Raw genomic sequence first — 21,313 nt, forward strand, 5'->3', positions numbered from 1 at the left:
TCTCCTCTTTCACTTTCATCAAGAGGCTTTTGAGTTCCTCTTCACTTTCTGCCATAAGGGTAGTGTCATCTGCATATCTGATGTTATTGATATTTCTCCCGGCAATCTTGACTCCAGCTTGTGCTTCTTCCAGCCCAGCGTTCCTCATGATGTACTCTGCATATAAGTTAAATAAGCAAGGTGACAATATACAACCTTGACGTCTGTTGTTCCATGTACAGTTCTGACTGTTGCTTCCTGATCTGCATACAGGTTTCTCAAGAGGCAGGTCAGGTGGTCTGGGATTCCCATCTCTTTCAGAATGGTACTGCCTTATCCTTTCTTATATATATATATATAGCTATTAATATTATTACATAATATTACATAATATAAATTGTTACAGACAAATAGCATTGTCCATTTTTGCCTTTTTTGCCAACAAGCCACAAATGGAACTGATACCCAAGTACAATTGTGATCTCCCTTTAGTTTCCAGATGGAATAATCCTTCCTTTATATGGTTATTTATCTTTTTACTTTAAATATTCCAGCTCATCTATCTTTTAATTAAATATCCCTTCAAATTCTTTTTCTGAATAAGCAAGTTTGAATTAATAAAATAAAATAAAATTAATAAAATAAAATAAGTACTGAGATAATCATGAAGGTACCTTTGGACCATGAATATTGTATTACTTTATAGTGACAGTATAAAAAGCATCAGATATTCAGAATTCTCTTATCTTTTAAATTGAGAATGATTTCTCTGGTTCTTTATGTTTTAATAAAATGCTCACCAAATTTGTGTTCCTGTGAGATAGCTCCTATTCAAGGTAGAGAGTGCCTAATTTAAGATTTTGGCTCTTCATGAGCATTTCACAAATTCTAAAATCTGTGGGAGCATTTTTCTCAGAGCAAAACATATAATAATTTATAGCAAATAATACTAGCTATAATTTGATAAAGGAAAAAATCTTAGATAAGATCTTTGTTCATTGAAATGCTTTTGCTCTGTCTTGAAAAGACATGTACAACTCCAGTTGTGTAATACTATCTTGGGAAGCAGATTGTACTTGAGTAAAAGTGAGAAATTATAGACTGAGGCAAAGGGGAATAATCTGGGGTGTTTTTAAAGAACATGGACTTTGGAGTGAGAAAGGCACGGATTCAAATCCTGAATTGCCAGTTGTCTGGTGACCTGACCTCATGTAATTTCCATAACTATTGACTCAGATTTTATCTATGAAAAGAAGAAAATTGTACTTGTTGTGTTGTTCTGAGATACCAGGTATATATATAGTTTAGAACCTGGCAACTGGTAGAGTCCCCAGAAATAGCAGCTGCTGTTATTAGGATCAGGAAAAGTGAAATGCTGGGCTAGATGAAGCATAAGCTGAAATCAAGATTGCTAGGAGAAATATCAATAACCTCAGATATGCAGATGATACCACCCTTATGGCAGAAAGCAAAAAACTAAATAGCCTCTTGATGAAAGTGAAAGAGGAGAGAGATGAAGTTGGCTGAAAGCTCAACATTCAGAAAACTAAGATCATGGCATCCGGTCCCCTAACTTCATGGCAAATATATGGGGAAGCAATGGAAACAGTAGGAGACTTTATTTTTTGGGACGCCAAAATCACGGCAGATGGTGACAGCAGCCATGAAATTAAAAGATGCTTACTCCTTGGAAGAAAAGTTATGACCAACCTAGACAGAATATTAAAAAGCAGAGACATTACTTTGTCAACAAAGGTCCGTCTAGTTAAAACTATGGTTTTTCCAATAGTTATGTGTGGATGTGAGAGTTGGACTATAAAGAAAGATGAGTGCCAAAGAATTGATGCTTTTGAACTGTGGTGTTGGAGAAGACTCTTGAGAGTCCCTTGGACAGCAAGGAGATCCAACCAGTCCATCCTAAAGGAAGTCAGTCCTGAATATTCATTGGAAGGACTGATGTTGAAGCTGAAACTCCAATACTTTGGCCACCTGATGGGAGGAACTGACTCATTGGAAAAGACCCTGATGCTGGGAAAGATTGAAGGCAGGAGGAGAAGGGGGGCAACAGAGGATGAGATGGTTGGATGGCATCACCGACTCAATGGACATGAGTTTGAGTAAGCTCTGGGAGTTGGTGTAGGGAAGCCTGATGTGCTGCAGTCTATGGGGTTGCAAAGAGTCGGACAGGACTGTTCGACTGAACTGAACTGAATCTCTTGTCTCTGCAATGAGGATACCTGGATTATCTCAGAGGGCACAGTATAATCACATGGGTCCTTAAAAGTGGCAGAGAAATACCGAAGGGGATATTAGAGTGATATAATCTCAGAAGATTCAACTCAGGTTTGCTGGCTTAGAAGATGCAGGAAAGAGTCACAAGTCAAGGAATGCATGCAGCCTCTAGAAGCTGCAAAAGGCCAGGAAACAGATCTTACAGAGCCTTCATAAAAGAATACAGACTTGCTGACTCCTTGGTTATATCCCAGTGAGACCTGTGCACGACATCTAATCTGCAGAGCTGTGCTGTGCTGTGCTGTCACTTTAGTCATGTCCGACTCTGAGACACCATGGACTGTAACCCACCAGGCTTCTCTGTCCATGAGATTCTCCAGGCAAGAATACTGGAGTGGGTGGTTGTGCCCTCCTCCAGGGGATCTTCCCAACACAGGGATCAAACCTGTGTCTCTTATGTCTCCTGCATCAGCAGGTGAGTTCTTTACTACTTGTGCCACCTGGGAAGCACAATCTGTAGAGTTATAACATAATATATTTGTGTTTTAAAGTTGCCAAGTTTGTGGTAATTTGTTATGGCAGCAATGGAAAACCAATATAGCACTTGTTATTATTGGTATAGGTGATAGGTGATGTCGCTCAGTCGTGTCCGACTCTTTGCGACCCCATGGACTAAAGCCTACCAGGTTTCTCCGTCCATGGGATTCTCTAGGCAAGAATACTGGAGTGGGTTACTGTTTCCTTCTCCAGGGGATCTTCCCGACCCAGGGATCAAACCTGGGTCTCCCGCATTGGAGGCAGACGCTTTAACCTCTGAGCCACCAGGGAAGCCATTATTAGGGCTTATTTTGTCCTCTGTTCTCTTTGATTTTCATTTCTGTTTTCCCTCACTGCTGTGAGTATTTGAATATTTTTTTAATAATTGCATTTTATTTGTGTGAAGTGTTTTTGAGAGTATCATATTATATAGCTGTTTCTAGTGATTGCTGTAAGTATTGCAGTATGTATACCTTCTCACAGTGCACTGCTGTTGCCATTTTACCCTCCTCCATTATAATTGTCTTCAATATTTCTACATACATTTAGAACCACATCAGATAGTGTTAACACTTTTCTTTCAAAAGTCAAACATAATTTAGAAAACTTAGAAGAAAAGCTATTTTATTTGCCATATTTTTGCTTACTGTGTCTTTTCTTCTGTCAAGAGGTTCCAAGTTTTCTCCTATTTGTGTTTTCTCTCTGTTTAGAGAAACTCCAATAGCCGTTCTTTTAGAGTAGGGTTGCTGGTGACAAAAACTCTTTGTTTACCTTCATCTGACAATGCCTTGATTTCCCCTTAATTTCTAAAGGATGTTTTCAGTGTGCATAGGGTTTTAGTTTGACTTTTTTTTTCTTTCAGTGCTTGAAAAATGCTTTGCTTCTTCCTTCTGGCCTTTGTGGTTTCTGATGAGAACTTTGCTATCATTCAAATGATTTTTCCCATGTGTAAGGCTTTTTCCCCACTATGGCTACTTGAAGGTTTTTCCTTTGTCTTTAATTTTCAGAAGCTTCAGAGGCTTTTGGCATAGATTTATTTAGGTTTACCCTGGTTAGGGTTTGCTCAGCTTCTTGAATCTGTAAGTTTACAGCTCTTGCCAAATATATGGAAAGTTTTTAGCCATGATTTCTTTGAGTACATTTTCATCTCTGCCCTCTTTCTCTTGTGTCCTTCTGGGGCCCTGGTGACACTGATGCTAGATCTTCCATAATAGTCTCCCAGCCTCCTGAGGCTCTGTTTATTTAGTATTTTTTCTAATTTCTCATTATTTGGGGTAAGTTCTATCATTCTGTCTTCCATTTTCTCTGGTTCTCTCTTCTGTGTCCTTCTGATGTGATAAGCTTTCCAAAATGGATGCTGCTTGTTTTTGTATCCCCCTGCTGAGTCCCAGTTGTCTCCTGCCTTTTGGAAGCTCTTGGAGATCAGACACTGAGGCCTGGTGTACTGCAGTCCATGGGGTTGCAGAGTCAGACACAACACATGATGAAACAACAAAGATCAGCAAGTGAGTGTGACCCAGGCTCCTTTCAAATTATTGCTCCTTCCCTGGGTCCTGGAGGATGTACATCTGTTAAGAGTGGAGTCCTTATTTGCCACAATCTTCTGGCTCTCTTGAAAGTAAACCCTGCTGGCCTTCAAAGTCAAACATTCCAGGGGCTCATCTTCTTGGTGTAGAACCAATAGGCTGGGTAGCCCTTCCTGGGGCTTGGACCCCTTGCTCCTTGGGGAGAATGTTTGGAATTGTAATAATTCTCCCATTTGTAGGTTGCCCACCTTGTGGTATGGGTCTTGACTATACCACATCTCCATCCCTCTTACTCACCTCATTGTGTTCCTTTTTTATATCTTCAGTTATCGAAGGCCTTTTCTGCTAGTCTTCAGATTGTTCTCATTGCTGGTTGCTCTTAAATACTTGTAATTTTGGCGTTTGAGTGAGAGGGTGAACTCAGGATCTTTCTTCTCCTCCATCTGGGCCATTCTGTCCAAATACTGCTCATTGACGCGTTTCTACCAAGGTTGCTTTAACATCATTGTCAGATAATTCTCTTTGTCATCTCAGTGTTGGAAACTATTTTTTTGAATTTGATTTCAATTTTTTTTTTGATCTTTGTGTGATGAGAGATTTTTTATACTAGAATCTGGACATTTTGCACTCTATATTGTGAAAGTCTGGATCTTATTTAAGCCTTCTGTTTTATCTGGCTTTCTCTGATGCTGTGTCGAGGGAAGGGATTGTACCACTTCATTTCTACCAGACAAAGTTAGAAGTTCAGGTTCCTCATTCAGCCTCTTTTGACACCTGAGTGGGGAGATGCTTTCCAACTGCTCAGCATGGGTGGGAGTTCTGGCTTACTGTGTAGTCTCTACTGAGACCACACCAGGGATGGCCTTGATATAGGGAAATTCCTGACCTTCTCCCAGGCCTCCCCTCATATTACTATAGCGGAAAGAGGAGGGTTGCCTGGTTACTACTGGGAGGAGGTGGAATTTCAAGTACCCAGTGGTCTTCACCAGTACAGTGGGAGAAGTTTTTTCTTATACAGTGGAGATGAAAGTCCTAGCTTACTACTTAATGCTTTCTGACTCCACACTGGCAGGGGTGTTGGGGTCTCATTACAGCCTCATGAGGGTAGAAGTTTAGGCTCCATACTTGGCTTTTGCTGGTGTGGGTGTGAGTGAGGCCGTAGTTTATTATGTGCTGTTTGTCTGCAGTGAAGCTGTTATTCAGTTCAGTTCAGTTCAGTCACTCAGTCGTGACCAACTCTTTGCGACGCCATGAATCACAGCACGCCAGACCTCCCTGTCCATCACCAACTCCTGGAGTTCACTCAAACTCATGTCCTTCGAGTCGGTGATACCATCCAGCCATCTCATTCTCTGTCATCCCCTTCTCCTCCCGCCCCCAATCCTTCCCAGCATCGGAGTCTTTTCCCGTGAGTCCACTCTTCACATGAGGTGGCCAAAGTATTGGAGTTTCAGCTTTAGCATAAGTCCTTCCAATGAACACCCAGGATCGATCTCCTTTAGAATGGACTAGTTGGATCTCCTTGCAGTCCATGGGACTCTCAAGAGTCTTCTCCAGCACCACAGTTCAAAAGCCTCAATTCTCTGGCGATCAGCTTTCTTCACAGTCCAACTCTCACATCCATACATGATCACTGGAAAAACCATAGCCTTGACTAGATGGACTTTGTTGGCAAAGTAATGTCTCTGCTTTTTAATATGCTATCTATGTTGGTCATAACTTTCCTTACAAGGAAGCTGTTGTTATCTAAACATGTTCTGTCTTTTTAGGTTACTCCTTCCCTGGTCCTTTGCCTAGAGAGAGCAGGCTTTTGTTGAAGCTAATTTTCGTTTCTGACCACTGGGTAATTCTAAGTTGTCATATTATTAATATTAGGCTGTGCTGCACATGTGAGTATCTTAGTTCCCTGACCAGGGATTGAACCCGTGCCCCTGCAGTGGAAATGTGGAGTCTTACCTACTGGACCACCAGGGAAGTCTCAGATTGTTGTATCATTTAATTCCAAGTCTGACATGTATGAAACAGAAAGTAAACCCAGGAATTCACCATTGTCTGTCCTAGGGTCCCTAGCTGGTCTGCCACCTTCTCTCTGACTTTCAGAGTTTTCTTCTTTTTTTAAATATTTGTTTATTTGGCTGCATCAGGTTTTCATTGTGGTGCGTGGGCTTAGGTGCTCTCTAGCATGTGGGATCTTAGTTCTCTGACCAGGAATCGAACCTGTGTCCCCTGCATTGAACAGTAAATTTTTACTCACTGGACTACCAGGGAAGTCCCCGGAGTAGTCTTGTTTTTATTTTATATATAATGTTCAGAGTTTTAGTTGTACTTAGTAGGTAGAATACGAAAATGTACCTCTGCTCTCTCTTTCTAGAAGTTGAAATCACCAGGGGCTATATTTTTTAATTATTCCTTTGGTATCTCTACTGTACCAAATGTGTATACAAGGCACCAAGCACTTCTTTTTTTGTTTGTTTGTTTTTAATTATTTAATTTATTATTGAAGGATAATTGCTTTAAAGAATTTTACTGTTTTCTATCAAACCTCAACCTATGAATCAGCCATAGGTATACATGTATCCCTTCCTTTTTGAAACCCCCTCCCGTCTCCCTCCCCATCCCACCCCTCTAGGTTGATACAGAGACCCTGTTTGAGTTTCCTGAGACGTACAGCAAATTCCCATTGGCTATCTAGTTTACATATGGTAATATAGGTTTCCATGTTACTCTTTTGATACATCTCACCCTTTCCTCCCATCTTCTAATCTCCATAAGTCTATTCTCTATGTCTGTTTCTTCACTGCTGCCCTATAAATAAATTCTTCAGTACCATTTTTCTAGATTCCGTATGTATGTGTTCAGTTCAGTCGCTTGTTGTATCCGACTCTTTGCGACCCCATGAACCACAGCACACCAGGCCTTCCTGTCCATCACCAACTCCCTGAGTTCACTCAAACTCATGTCCATCGAGTCGGTGATGCCATCCAGTCATCTCATTCTCTGTCGTCCCTGTCTCCTCCTACCGCCAATCCTTCCCAGCATCAGACTCTTTTCCAGTGAGTCAACTCGTCACATGAAGTGGCCAAAGTACTGGAGTTTCAGCTTTAGCGTAAGTCCTTCCAATGAACACCCAGTACTGATCTCCTTTAGAATGGACTGGTTGGATTTCCTTGCACTCCAAGGGACTCTCAAGAGTCTTCTCCAGCACCACAGTTCAAAAGCATCAATTCTTCGGCGATCAGCTTTCTTCACAGTCCAACTCTCACATCCATACATGATCACTGGAAAAACCATAGCCTTGACTAGATGGACCTTTGTTGGCAAAGTAATGTCTCTGCTTTTTAATATGCTATCTAGGTTGGTCATAACTTTCCTTCCAAAGAGTAAGCGTCTTTTAATTTCATGGCTGCAATCAGCATCTGCAGTGATTTTGGAGCCCAAAAAAATAAAGTCTGATACTGTTTCCACTGTTTCCCCATCTATTTCCCATGAAGTGATGGGACCAGATGCCGTGATCTTCGTTTTCTGAATGTTGAGCTTCAAGACAACCTTTTCACTCTCCTCTTTCACTTTCATCAAGAGGCTTTTGAGTTCCTCTTCACTTTCTGCCATAAGGGTGGTGTCATCTGCATATCTGAGGTTATTGATATTTCTTCTGGCAATCTTGATTCCAGCTTGTGCTTCTTCCAGCCCAGTGTTTCTCATGATGTACTCTGCATATAAGTTAAATAAGCAGGGTGACAATATACAACCTTGACATACTCCTTCTCCTATTTGGAACCAGTCTGTTGTTCCATGTCCAGTTCTAACTGTTGCTTCCTGACCTGCATACAGGTTTCTCAAGAGGCAGGTCAGGTGGTCTGGTATTCCCATCTCTTGAAGAATGTTCCACAGTTTATTGTGATCCACACAGTCAAAGGCTTTGGCATATTCAGTGAAGCAGAAATAGATGTTTTTCTGGAACTCTCTTGCTTTCTCCATGATCCAGTGGATGTTGGCAATTTGATCTCTGGTGCCTCTGCCTTTTCTAAAACCTTCTTGAACATCTGGAAGTTCATGATACACATATTGCTGAAGCCTGGCTTGGAGAAGTTTGAGCATGACTTTACTAGCGTGTGAGATGAGTGCAATTGTGAGGTAGTTTGAGCATTCTTTGGCATTGCCTTTCATTGGGATTGGAATGAAGACTGACCTTTTCCAGAACATGGTATTTATCTTTCTCTTTCTGACTCATTTCACTCTGTATAATAGGTTCTAGTTTTATCCACATCATTAGAACGGACTCAAATGTGTCCCTTTTTATGGCCGAGTAATATTCCATCATGTATATGTATATCACACTTTCTTTATCCATTCATCTGTCAATGGGCATCTAGGTTGCTTCCATGTTCCAGCTATTGTAAATAGTGCTGCAATGAACAATGGGATACATATGTCTCAATTTTGGTTTCCTCAGGGTATACCTAGGATTGGGATTATGGGGTCATATGGTGGTTTTATTCCTGGTTATTTAAGGAATCTCCATACCTTTTTCCATAGTGGCTGTATCAACTTACATTCCCACCAACAGTGCAAGAGCATTCCCTTTTCTCCACACATTCTCCAACATTTATTGTTTGAAGACGTTTTGATGAGGGCCATTCTGATTGGTGTGAGGTGATATCTTATTATTGTTTTGATTTGTCATGATGACTGTAGATTTGTAATGTAATTTGAAGTCAGGAAGGTTGATTCCTCCAACTCCATTCTTCTTTCTCAAGACTGCTTTGGCTATTTGAGGTCTTTTGTGTTTCCATATGAGTTGTGACATTTTTGTTCTAGTTCTGTGAAAAACGTCATTGGTAATTTGATAGGGATCACATTAAATCTGTAGATTGCATATGGTAGTATAGTCATTTTCACAATATTGATGCTTCCTATTCAAAACATGGACTATCTTCCCATCTGTTTATACCATATTTGATTTCTTTCATTAGTGTCTTATAATTTTCTGTGTACAGTTTTTTTGTCTCCTTAGGTAAGTTTATTCCTAGATAATTAATTTGTTTTGCTGTAATGGTGAATGGGATTGATTCCTTAATTTCCCTTTCTGATTTTTCATTGTTAGTATATAGAAATGCAAGTGATTTCTGTGTATTGATTTTGTATCCTGCAACTCTGCTAAATTCACTGATTAGCTCTAGTAATTTTCTGATAATACCTTTAGGGTTTTTATGTACAGTATCATGTCACCTGCAAACAGTGAGAGCTTTACTTCTTCTTTTCTGACATGGATTCCTTTTATTTCTTTTCCTTCTCTGATTGCTGTAGCTAGGACTTCCAGAACTATGTTGACTAATAGTGGCAAAAGTGGACATCCTTGTCTTGTTCCTGATCTTAGGGGGAATGCTTTCTGCTTTTCACTTTTGAGAATAATGTTTGCTGTAGGCTTATCAATATGGCCTTTACTATGTTGAGGTAGGTTCCTTCCACGCCCATTTTTTTAAGAGTTTTAATCATAAATGTGAGCTGAATTTTGTCAAAGGCTTTTTCTGCATCTACTGAGATGATCATATGGTTTTTATCTTTCAATTTATTAATATGGTGTATCACATTGATTTATTTGCATATATTGAAGAATCCTTGCGTACCTGGAATAAACCCAACTTGATCATGGTGTGTGAGCTTTGTGATGTGTTGCTGAATTCTGTTTGCTAAAATTTTGTTGAGGATTTTTGCATCCATGTTCATCAGTGATACTGACCTGTAGTTTTCTTTTTTTGTGTTGTCTTTGTCTGGTTTTGGTATCAGGGTGATGGTGGCATCATAGAATGAGTTTGGAAGTGTTCCTTCCTCTGCAATTTTTTGAGAGTTTTAGAAGGACAGGCATTAGCTCTTCTCTAAATGTTTGATAGAATTCTCCAGTGAAGCCATCTGGTCCTGGGATTTTGTTTTTTGGGAGACCTTTGCTCACAGCTTCAATTTCAGTGCTTATAATCCGGTTGTTCATAATTTCTATTTCTTCCTGGTTCATTCTTGGAAGATTGAACTTTTCTAAGGATCTGTCCATTTCTTCCAGGTTATCCATTCTATTGCCATATAGTTGTTCATAATAGTCTCCCATAATCCTTTGTATTTCTGCTTTGTCTGCTGTAACCTCTCCTTTTACATTTCTAATTTTATTGATTTGATTCTTCTCTTTTTTTCTTCATGAGTCTGGCTAAAGGTTTGTCGATTTTGTTTATCTTCTCAAAGAACCAGCTTTTAGTTTTAGTAATCTTTACTATTGTTTCTTTCATTTCTTTTTTATTTCTTTCTGCTCGGATCTTTATGATATCCTTCCTTCTACTCATTTTGGTGTTTTATTTTGTTGTTCTTCTTTTCCAGTTGTTTAAGGTGTAAAGTTAGGTTTTGTCTATTTGATGTTTTTCTTGTTTCTTGAGGTAGGATTGTATTGCTATAAACTTCCCTCTTAGAACTGCTTTTGCTGCATCCCATAGGTTTTGAGTTGTTGTGTTTTCATTGTCATCTGATTTCCCTTTTGATTTCTTCAGTAACCTGTTGGTTATTTAGAAACTTGTTGTTTAATCTCCATGTGTTTGTGTTTCTTACAGGATTTTTCTTGTAATTGATATCTAGTCTCATAGCATTGTGGTGGGAGAAGATGCTTGATATGATTTCAATTTTCTTAAATTTACTGAGGTTTGATTTGTGACCCAAGATGCGGTCTATTCTGGAGAATGTTCCATGTGCATATTCTTCTGCATTGGATGGAATGTCCTGAAGATATCAATGAGAGCCATCTCATCTAATGTATCATTGAAGACTTCTGTTTCCTTATTAATTTTCTGTTTTGATGATCTGTCCATTGGTGTGAGTGCGGTGTTAAGAGCTCCCTTTTTTTTTAAGTCAGAAAAAAAGATGCTCAGAGGAATTAGATGATTTCTTAAGGTCACAGCCTTATCTGGTGGCAGAGTCAGAGCTCGGCTCAGAATTCCAGTGCTTTTCACACTGGAGGTTTTTTTTTTCTTACTTGAATTATTCATTGTCAACACTCAGGCTTCATTCTGAATTGTGGTGGGAAAATCACTGGAGCATTTTAGGGAGAAAAGTTCATGATTGCTTTACTTTTATAAAGGCTCATTCTGGCCACCATATGGAGAATTAACACCAGGGAGGGCACAGGTAGACACAGAGAGACCAGTTAGGAAGCCACGGCAGTGTCTTCCACACTTAGCAAAATACCTCTTAAGTTAACAGATGCATGCAGATAAATGCTTCATAAGAGATCAAATATCATTTATTTAAGAAGTGCTTGGTGGATAAGAAGAACAAGATGCAGAGGAGTAGGTGTACATGGAGTACATCTCTCTCCACAGATACATCAGGAATACACATTCAGACACAGAAGTACATGCAGAACACCAGCTGAGAGTGGACAGGAGTACCTGACCAGGGGAAAAGATTATATAGAGCCTTGCATAACTCAGTAAGCCGAAGGAACCAGGGGGAAATACAGGAGTGTTAGTAGGACTGGACGTGCCCCAGTGGGTGGGGGAACTGAGGCAGGGGTCTGATTCCCACAGTGGGCCAATTGTCTGAGTCAGAGGAGGAACATTTAAGGCTGAGAGTGAAATAGCTGATTTGTGGCAGCCTAAATGGAATGAGAATCAGACAGTCCTTGCTGCAGCCGAACATACCCTGGATAGGAACGCTGGTCACATGGAAGGTGCAGCAGATGGGAGATGGAGTTTAGGGATTGTGGAGCAATCAAAGGGTGAGGGCTGCTATTGATTGTGTAGAGACAGGTTGAGGGGATATGAGGGAAGAAATCATGGTGGAAAATGCCAGTGGAGGAAAGCCAGGCAGCCATGGAAGCAAGGCAATACTCCTGAGTCACCCATACAGGGTAGAGCCATCACCATAGCCTCTCTTTCCCCACATGCCAGCATTGGCAGCTAAGCAATAGAGAGGCTGGCCCATCAAACACCTGACGCACTGAACTACAGAGTAGGGCCCCACCCAAGGTGCCCCTTTAAGAGCCTGATGCGCCAATCTACAGACTAGAACCCTATCCTGGGGTGGGGGTGGGGAGGTGCCTCTATGTGGCTGACACACTGCGAACAACAGAGAAGGACCCCAGGCAAGGGAGCCCTCTAAGTGCCTGAATGAACAGAACTACAGAGAAAGACTGGCTGAAGTGGCCTTCTTATCACCAGCTACCAGAGACTTGAAAAAAGACTCAGAGGGCCATAACTCCTGTGGTGGAGGCAGTCCATGTCCCTGCACACTTGGTGCTGCCAGGGTCCCCACAAGCCAAGCAGCTATGCCACCTTTATGCACAACTCTCACTGGGGCAGAGCTGCCACAGGCAAAAAAAAAGCCATCTGTTTATGTGCGCAGGGTCACTTTGGTCATGTCCAACTCTTTGCAAATCTGTAGACTGTGGCCTGCCAGGCTTCTCTGTCAGGGAGGGGGTTCTCCAGGAAAGAATACTGGAGCATATTGGCCAATTCTGGTTGCCATACCCCTCTAGAGCACTATATTTCCTGCTGCCCTAGCTGCCAAACCCCCTGAGTACCTGGTGCTGCCAGAATCCCTGTGACCCAAGCAGCTGCACCACCTCCACACCTGGCCCTCATAGGGGCAGACCTAAATCCTCCAGGGCAGTCTCAGGTGGACGTCCCCAGTGGATGACCCACATGTAAAGGTGGAAATAAAACCACAATTGAAACCCAGGGGCAGTGTGGCTGAGGAAGAAGACCCAAAACCTTTCCACCAGGTGCACAAACAACTAAACAGACTTTGTGTCTATGGAATATACAAAGGGCCATTGAGAGCTCCCACAAAAGAAAACAAATTAGCTCTGATAGCTGTGGCCATTGGAGGCAAGAACACACAGGAGTAGGACCAGATTAGAATCTGAGCTGCCCCCACAGCAGGTCCAGAGATCAAAACAGTGTTGGAGGGCATCCTAGGAAGGTAAGGTGGACTGTGACTCCCAGCAAGGAAAAGGACTCTGACAGCAGTGACTCAAGAGAAACACTTATTATTCTTATTTTCTGACTTGTTCTGTAGATTCTTTTACCCCATTTTACCCCTCTATTGCAGCTGTTGATTTTATTGGCACTAGGAAATCCAGTTATGCTTTTGAGCTTTTTTTCCCCTCAGTCACATTTTATATTCTTGTCATAAACCTCTGCCTCTACATTGGGCTTTGGCAGTTCGGTGGAGTTATCCTCTCTCTTTTTTTCTCTCTCTCTCTTTTTTAAATTTTCTATAATTATATTTTCTGCACTTATTCTTTTGTTTACTTTTCCTACTGTTCTTTTCCCTTTGCAGTTAATCTTTAACGAATATAAATCTTCTTTATCTACCTCTATTTAACTTTGCCTATCTAATCTTTCTTTCTTTACTTTCCTCTTACCATATTTGTCAGTTTTGTTTTCACTGCTTTATTCCCCACTGGGCACCTTGCTTCAGTTTTGCTTTCCAGTTTGTGCTTAAGTTAATTTTGTTCTTAACTGGTAGATATAATTTTTATTTCCTTTGTTTGCTGAGTCAATCTACTATGCTTTATTTTTCTTGGACTGTTTTCACTTTGCTCATTGGTATATGTATATGTGTATATATCATTATTTTAATTTTGTAGCTGTCATTTGTCTGGGGTTCATTTTTGGTTTCTTATTTTTGGATATTTGTTTTAATGTCACTTAGTTCAGTTCAGTTCAGTCGCTCAGTCATGTCCGACTCTTTGCAAACCCCATGGACTGCAGCACCCCAGGCCACCCTGTCTATCACCAACTCATGGAGTTTACTCAAACTCATATCCATTGAGTTGGTATACCATCCAACCATCTCATCCTCTGTCATCCCCTTCTCCTCCTGCCTTCAATCTTTCCCAGCATCAGGGTCTTTTCCAATGACACAGCTCTTCGCATCAGGTGGCCAGAGTATTGGAGTTTCAGCTTCAACATCAGTCCTTCCAATGAACACCCAGGACTGATCTCCTTTAGGATGGACTGGTTGGACATCCTTGCAGTCCAAGGGACTCTCAAGAGTCTTCTCCAACACCACAGTTCAAAAGCACCAGTTCTTCAGCACTCAGCTTTCTTTGTAGTCCAACTCTCACATCCATACATAACTACTGGAAAAACCATAGCTTTGATTAGACGGACCTTTGTTGGCAAAGTAATGTCTCTGCTTTTTAATATGCTTTTGAGCTTGGTCATAACTTTTCTTCCAAGGAGCAAGTGCCTTTTAATTTCATGGCTGCAGTCACCATCTACAGTGATTTTGAGTCTCAAAAAATAATGTCTGTCACTGTTTCCATTGTTTCCCCATCTATTTGCCATGAAGTGATGGGACTACATGCCATGATCTTAGTTTTCTGACTGTTGAGCTTTAAGCCAACTTTTTCACTCTCCTCTTTCAATTTCATCAAGAGGCTCTTTATTCTTCTTCTTCGATTTATTTATTCTTCTTCTCTTTCTGCCATAAGGGTGGTGTCATCTGCATATCTGAGGTTATTGATATTTCTTCTGGCAATCTTGATTCCAGCTTGTGCTTCATCCAGTCTGGCATTTCGCATGAGGTACTCCGAATATAAGTTAAATAAGCAGATGACAATAGATAGCCTTGACATACTCCTTTCTTGATTTGGAACTAGTCTGTTGTTCCATGTCCAGTTCTAACTGTTACTTCCTGACCTACATACAGATTTCTCAGGAGGCAGGTCAGGTGGTCTGGTATTCCCATCTCTTTCAGAATTTTTCACAGTTTGTTGTGATCCACACAATCAAAGGCTTTGGCATAGTCAATAAAGCAGAAGTAGATGTTTTTCTGGAACTCTCTTGCTTTTTCAATGATCCAATGGATGTTGGCAATTTGATCTCTGGTTCCTCTGCCTTTTTTGAAACCAGCTTGAACATCTGGAAGTTCATGGTTCACATACTGTTGAAATCTGGCTTGGAGAATTTTGAGCATTTGCTGACGTGTGAGATGAGTGCAATTGTGTGGCAGTTTGAGCATTCTTTGACATTGCCTTTCTCACTTAATGCCATAACAAACCACTTGTGGCATCTTTGTTCCTGACCAGAAGTCAAGCCCTGAGCCTTTGGAGTGGGAGCACTGGCCCCAAGAACCTAGATGACCTGAGAATTAACCGTAGGGAATATCAAATAGTGAGTACTCACACAAAGGAAACCACTTGAATACAAGACCTGGCATCACCCAACCACCAGTAGCACCCTGTGCAGGACACCTCATTTAAACAACAAACAAAAGAAAAATACAAACCAAATCATCAGCAGCTAGGATCACCACCTCACTCAGCCTTGTCCATCAGAGGAAAAACAAACAAAAACTCAGCACAAACCTCACCCTGTACAAAGCCCACATAAACCACTGGACAAACCTTAAGAGGGCAGAAACCAAAAGAAAGAAATAATTCAACCTTCTTCAAGGAAAGAATTCAACCTTTCTTGAAGCCTAGGAAAAAGAGACCTCAAACACATAAGTTAAAAAAATAATGAAAATGCAGAGAAATACTGTACAAATAAAGGAACAAACTAGAAACACAGAAGCCCCCCCCCAAAAAAAAGAGGAAATAGGCGATCTACCTGAAAAATAATTCAGAATAACGATAGTAAAGATCAAAAACCTTGAAAACAAAATGGAGAACATGCAAGAATCAGTTAACAAAGACTTAGAAGAATTAAAGAATAAACATACAGAGACAAACAACACAATTACTAAAATTAAAAATACTCTAGAAGGAATCAATAGCAAGAGTATCTGAAGCAGAAGAACGAATCAGTTAGCTGGAAGATAAAATTGTGAAAAAAACTTCTGAAGAGCAGAATAAAGTAAAAAGAATGAAAAAAGCTGAGGACAGTCTCAGAGACCTCTGGGACCATATCAAACGCACCAACATTAGAGTTATAGAAGTCCCAGAAAAAGAAAAGAAAAAGAAAGCATAAGAGAAAAATTTTTAAGAGATTATAGGTGAAAATTTCCCCAACGTGGAAATAGTCAAGTCCAAGAGGCACAAAGAGTCCCATACAGGAAAAACCCAAGGAGAAACTCACCAAGACCCACACTAATCAAACTAACAAAGACTAAACACAAAGAAAGAATAGTAAAAGCAGCAAAGGAGAAGCAACAAGTAACATACAAGGGAAACTTCATACACTTAACTGCTGATCTTTCAGCAGAAACTCTGCAGGCCAGTAGGGAATGGCAGGATAGATTGAAAGTAATGGAAGCGAAAAAGTTACAACCAAGATTACTGTACCTGGCAAGGATCTCATTCAAAATTGATGGAGAAATAAAAAAGCTTTTCACACAAGTAAAAGTTAAGAGAATTCAGTACCACCAAACCAGCTTTAAAACAAATGTTAAAAGGACTTATATAATAAAGAAATAACACAGAAGTAAAACGACCTGCAAAATCAGCCCCAAACAATTAAGAAAATGGCAATAGGAACATATATATCAATAATTACTTTAAATGTAAATGGATTAAATGCTCCAACCAAAAGACACAGACTGGCTGAATGGATACAAAAACAAGACTCATATACATGCTGTCTACAAGAAACCCACTTCAGATCTAAAGATACAAATAGACTGAAAGTGAGAGGATGGAAAAATATATTCCATGCAAATGGGATGCAAAAAAGCTGGAGTAGCAATCCTCATATCAGACAAAATAGACCTTAAAAAAAAGAAGATTACAAGAGATAAGGAAGAACACTACATAACAATCAAGGGATAAAACCAAAAAGACAAAACAATTTTAAATATATATGCACCAAACATAATAGCAACACAGTACACAAGCCAAACACTAACAGACATAAAAGGAAAAATTGACAGTAACATAATAACAGTAGAAGAATTTAACACCACACTCACACCAATGGACAGATCATCAAACAGAAAATTAATAAGGAAACAGAAGTCTTCAATGATACATTAGATGAGATAGCTCTCATTGATATCTTCAGGACATTCCATCCAATGCAGAAGAATATGCACATGGAACATTCTCCAGAATAGACCGCATCTTGGGTCACAAATCAAACCTCAGTAAATTTAAGAAAATTGAAATCATATCAAGCATCTTCTCCCACCACAATGCTATGAGACTAGATATCAATTACAAGAAAAATCCTGTAAGAAACACAAACACATGGAGATTAAACAACAAGTTTCTAAATAACCAACAGGTTACTGAAGAAATCAAAAGGGAAATCAGATGACAATGAAAACACTACAACTCAAAACCTATGGGATGCAGCAAAAGCAGTTCTAAGAGGGAAGTTTATAGCAATACAATCCTACCTCAAGAAACAAGAAAAACATCAAATAGACAAAACCTAACTTTACACCTTAAACAACTGGAAAAGAAGAACAACAAAATAAAACACCAAAATGAGTAGAAGGAAGGATATCATAAAGATCCGAGCAGAAAGAAATAAAAAAGAAATGAAAGAAACAATAGTAAAGATTACTAAAACTAAAAGCTGGTTCTTTGAGAAGATAAACAAAATCGACAAACCTTTAGCCAGACTCATGAAGAAAAAAAGAGAAGAATCAAATCAATAAAATTAGAAATGTAAAAGGAGAGGTTACAGCAGACAAAGCAGAAACACAAAGGATTATGAGAGACTATTATGAACAACTATATGGCAATAGAATGGATAACCTGGAAGAAATGGACAGATCCTTAGAAAAGTTCAATCTTCCAAGAATGAACCAGGAAGAAATAGAAATTATGAACAACCGGATTATAAGCACTGAAATTGAAGCTGTGAGCAAAGGTCTCCCAAAAAACAAAATCCCAGGACCAGATGGCTTCACTGGAGAATTCTATCAAACATTTAGAGAAGAGCTAATGCCTGTCCTTCTAAAACTCTCAAAAAATTGCAGAGGAAGGAACACTTCCAAACTCATTCTATGATGCCACCATCACCCTGATACCAAAACCAGACAAAGACAACACAAAAAAAGAAAACTACAGGTCAGTATCACTGATGAACATGGATGCAAAAATCCTCAACAAAATTTTAGCAAACAGAATTCAGCAACACATCACAAAGCTCATACACCATGATCAAGTTGGGTTTATTCCAGGTACGCAAGGATTCTTCAATATATGCAAATCAATCAATGTGATACACCATATTAATAAATTGAAAGATAAAAACCATATGATCATCTCAGTAGATGCAGAAAAAGCCTTTGACAAAATTCAGCACACATTTATGATTAAAACTCTTAAAAAAATGGGCGTGGAAGGAACCTACCTCAACATAGTAAAGGCCATATTGATAAGCCTACAGCAAACATTATTCTCAAAAGTGAAAAGCAGAAAGCATTCCCCCTAAGATCAGGAACAAGACAAGGATGTCCACTTTTGCCACTATTAGTCAACATAGTTCTGGAAGTCCTAGCTACAGCAATCAGAGAAGGAAAAGAAATAAAAGGAATCCATGTCAGAAAAGAAGAAGTAAAGCTCTCACTGTTTGCAGGTGACATGATACTGTACATAAAAACCCTAAAGGTATTATCAGAAAATTACTAGAGCTAATCAGTGAATTTAGCAGAGTTGCAGGATACAAAATCAATACACAGAAATCACTTGCATTTCTATATACTAACAATGAAAAATCAGAAAGGGAAATTAAGGAATCAATCCCATTCACCATTACAGCAAAACAAATTAATTATCTAGGAATAAACTTACCTAAGGAGACAAAAAAACTGTACACAGAAAATTATAAGACACTAATGAAAGAAATCAAATATGGTATAAACAGATGGGAAGATAGTCCATGTTTTGAATAGGAAGCATCAATATTGTGAAAATGACTATACTACCATATGCAATCTACAGATTTAATGTGATCCCTATCAAATTACCAATGACGTTTTTCACAGAACTAGAACAAAAATGTCACAACTCATATGGAAACACAAAAGACCTCGAATAGCCAAAGCAGTCTTGAGAAAGAAGAATGGAGTTGGAGGAATCAACCTTCCTGACTTCAGATTATACTACAAAGCTACAGTCATCAAGACAGTATGGTACTTGCACAAAGACAGAAATATAGACCAATGGAACACGATAGAACACCCATAAATAAACCAATGCACCTATGGGTACCTTATTTTTGACAAAGGAGGAAAGAATATACAATGGGGCAAAGGCAGCCTCTTCAATGAATGGCTTGCAAAATTGGACAGCTACATGTAAAAGAATGAAATTAGAACACCTCCTAACTCCATACACAAAGATAAAGTCAAAATGGATTAAAGATCTAAATGTAAGACCAGAAACTATAAAACTCTTAGAGGAAAACATAGGCAGAGCAGTCAGTGACTTGAATCAAAACAAGATCATCTATAACCCACCTCCTAGAGTAATGGAAATAAAAACAAAAGTAATCAAGTGGGACCTGATTAAACTTAAGAGCTTTTGCACAGCAAAGAAAACTATAAGGTGAAAAGACAACCCTCAGAATGGGAGAAAATAATAGCAAATGAAACAACTGACAAAGGATTAATTTCCAAAATATACAAGCAGCTCATACAACTCTATACAAGAAAAACAAACAACCCAATCAAAAAGTGGGAAAATGACCTAAACTGACGTTTCTCCAAAGAAGACATACAGATGGCCAACAAACGCATGAAAAGATGCTCAACATCGCTCATTTTTAGAGAAATGCAAATCAAAACTACAATGAGTTATAACTTCACACTGGTCAGAATGACCATTATCAAAAAGTATACAAACAATAAATGCTGGAGAGGGTATGGTGAAAACACAACCCTCTCGCACTGTTGATGGAAATGTAAATTGGTACAGCCACTATGGAAGACAGAATGGAGATTCCTTAAAAAACTAGGAATAAAAATCACCATATGACACAGCAATCTCACTCCTAGGCATATACCCTATAGAAACCAAAATTAAAAGAGACACATGTATCCCATTGTTCACTGTAGCACTATTTACAATAGCTGGAACATGGAAGCATCCTACATGTCCGTCGACCGATGAATGGATACAGAAGTTGTGACACATATGCATAATGGAATATTACTCAGCCATAAAAAGGAACCCATTTGAGTCAGTTCTAATGAGGTGGATGAACAAAGAAACTATCATGTAGAGTTAAGTAAGTCAGAAAGAAAGAGATAAATATCATAGTCTAATGCATATATATGGAATATAGAAAAATGGTACTGAAAGTTTATTTGCAGAGCAGCAGTGGAGAAACAGACATAGAGAATAGATTTACGGACATGGGGAGAGGGGAGCAGAGAGTGAGATGTATGGAAAAAGAGTAACATAGAAACTTACATTACCATATATAAAATAGATGGCCAATGGGAATTTGCTGTACGTCTCAGGAAACTCAAACAGGGTCTCTGTATCAACCTAGAGGGGTGTAATGGGGAGGGAGATGGGAGGCTGGTTCAAAAGGGAGGGGATACATATATACCTATGGCTGATTCATGTTGAGGTTTGATAGAAACCAACAAAATTCTGTGATGCAATTATCCTTCATTAAAAAAATTAATAAAAAAACGGGAGCTTGGTGAGCCTCCCAAATTCACTGATGTTGCTAGTATTCTATGAAAATAAGAGACATACAAACTTATGTCGTGTCCATCAGTCAGTTCAGTTGCTCAGTCATGTTCAACTCTTTGTGACCCTGTGGACTGCAGCATGCAAGACTTCCCTGTCCATCACCAACTCCCAGAGCTTGCTGAAACTCATCCCATAGAGTCAGTGACGCCATATAACCATCTCATCGTCGCTCGTTCCCTTCTCCTGCCTTCAATCTTTCCCAGCATCAGGGTCTTTTCAAAGGAGTCAGTTCTTTGCATCAGGAGGTCAAAGTATTGTAGCTTTAGCTAACATCATTCCTTGTAATGAACATTCAGGATTGATATCCTTTAGGATTGACTGGTCTGATCTTGAAGTCCAAGGGACTTTCAAGAATCTTCCCCAACACCACAGTTCAAAAGCCTCCTCAGCACTCATC

This window comes from Moschus berezovskii, chromosome 1 (genome assembly GCF_049115385.1).
Source record: "Moschus berezovskii isolate FMDL1 chromosome 1, NW_MosBer_1.0, whole genome shotgun sequence".
Lineage (NCBI taxonomy): Eukaryota > Metazoa > Chordata > Mammalia > Artiodactyla > Moschidae > Moschus > Moschus berezovskii.